The sequence below is a fragment of the Chionomys nivalis genome, chromosome 2 (genome assembly GCF_950005125.1).
Source record: "Chionomys nivalis chromosome 2, mChiNiv1.1, whole genome shotgun sequence".
NCBI lineage: Eukaryota > Metazoa > Chordata > Mammalia > Rodentia > Cricetidae > Chionomys > Chionomys nivalis.
Genome location: NC_080087.1, coordinates 86,906,729 through 86,908,887, shown reverse-complemented (window position 1 = coordinate 86,908,887; position 2,159 = coordinate 86,906,729). Strand labels below are relative to the sequence as shown.

Sequence of the window (2,159 nt, the reverse complement as noted above, 5' to 3'; positions counted from 1 at the left end):
CGAATCTGGAGCCTCCCAGTGAGTCTGGAACCTGAACTTCAACCCTCTATGCTAATAACTGCTGAGCTAGCTCTCCAGCCTCTGGATTCTGAGCTTAATGGGCTATTGGGAGGTGGTGGAAACTGGTGATGGAGCCTGGTTCAAGGGAGTGAGGACCAAGGATTACCTATAGCTCAGAAAGGTATCCCAACATGATGGAGGAAGGTCATTGGTTAATTAATAAAGAAACTGCTTGGTCCTGATAGGTTAGATCATAGGTGGGTGGAGTAAACAGAACAGAATGCTGGGAGGAAGAGGAAGTGAGGTAAAACGCCTCAGACAGATGCCATGCCGCTGCTCTCCAGGGCAGACGCGATGAAGCAAGCTGCCAGGTCAGACATGCTGAATCTTTCCAGGTAAGACAGGTGCTACACAGATTATTAGAGATGGGTTGATCGGGGATATGAGAATTAGCCAGTAAGGGCTAGAGCTAATGGGCCAAGCAGTGTTTAAAAGAATACAGTTTGTATGTTGTTATTTCGGGGCATAAGCTTGCTGGCGGCCAGGAGCCGGGCGCCCCCTTTCAACACCAACAGAAGTGTTACAGTTCTGTTCCTGTGGGGGTCGGTTTCCCCAGCAAAGTGTTCCAGTCCTTGCTCCAGGCAAGGGTTTCCTGATGCAAATCTAAGGACTCTGCTCCAGATCCTTACTTTAGGGGATAGATCTTATCCCAGTGCCTGGATGTGCACTTTTTTTTCTTTTTTTAAAAAAAGGCTTGTTTCATTTCAGTGACTGAACCACCTGAGGCTACAGGCAGCCCACTATGTACAGACTGGAGGTAAACTTTATTTCTTGGTCTCCTCCTCCTTGGACAGGGTCTTGATAATCTCCTCCTTCTTAGCCTAGAGGCGCTAATCCCTGTGCTTTTGTGCTTCCTTAATCTTAGATCTATGAGCCTCAGCCTGGGTGCGGGACTTGCCTGCCTTCAGCTTGTGGACGTGCTCCAAGAGAATCTGCTTGTCTTTGGAGACGTTCCCTTTGACCTTCAGGTACAGGCTGTAGTACACGTGGCGGTCAATCTTCTTGGATTCCCAGTATCTCCTATAAAGTCGGCACGGGCGCCCCATCCTTCTCAGTTAGGTCACCTTCTCGGGCACTTGAGCATTGGCATGCCCGTATGCCTGCCCTTCCGTTGAGCCAAAGTGTTTTTCCAGCATCGAGCCTGGGAATGGACAGTCACAGGCTTCCGGATGTTCCATCCATCTTTGATCAGCTTCCAGATCTGCTGACCGGAGTTGGCATTGGCGATTTCACTGGTCTCATTGGGGGTCCATCCAACCAGACTTTCTTTTTTACCACAGCAGAGAACGCTAAAAGCAAGTCTCTTCTGTAGCCTGAGCATACTCATGGCTGCAGACAGATGCAGAAGCGAAAGAAAAGAGCTCCCCCCCCCCCCGCCCCCATCCCGTCTCCCACCCCCTCCCAACACGTGCGCAAATACACTTAGTTCATCTCTGCTTCCTAGCTGTCACGAGGTCAGCAACTTGGCTCCATATTGACTCCCCACAATTATTCACTATCTCGCCGCAGATGCAAAAACAAGACAGCCAAGTGACCTTGAGCTGAAACCACGGTCAAAAGAAACGTTTTTCTTCTCGGCTGTAGTGTTTGGTGTTCTGCCACATTTAGGGAGCTAACTGACACAGAAAATGAGTTAGCACTTGTCACGCTTCAAACACCTCCCAGAGGATCATGCGTTTGAACAGCTGATCCCCTGGCTGATAATCTGTTTGGGGAGAGTTTGGAACCATTAGGAGGTAGGGCCTACCTAGAGGAAATGGGTTCCCTGCCCCCACTTCCAGACCAAATGTCCATGTCCTGTCTTCCAGGGCGATGCGGCAAGCTGCTACAAGCTCAGGCCTCCATAGACAAGCTGCTCTAGCCACCATGCCTTCCCTATCCTGAAACCATGAGCCAAACTACCTCTCCTCCCTTCCCTTGCTTCTGTCAGCAATCTTGTTATCTTTTTTTTTTTTTTTTTTTTTTTTGGTTTTTCGAGACAGGGTTTCTCTGTAGCTTTGGTGCCTGTCCTGGAACTAGCTCTTGTAGACCAGGCTGGCCTCGAACTCACAGAGATCCGCCTGCCTCTGCCTCCCGAGTGCTGGGATTAAAGGTGTGCG

At 49.9% G+C, this 2,159-nt stretch overlaps 1 pseudogene; it reads right to left on the bottom strand.

Annotated features, from left to right (window-relative positions):
• Positions 1-824: 824 nt before the first annotated feature.
• LOC130870366 (60S ribosomal protein L19-like) lies at positions 825-1,387 on the bottom strand (annotated as a pseudogene).
• Between the last annotated feature and the right edge of the window lie 772 nt (positions 1,388-2,159).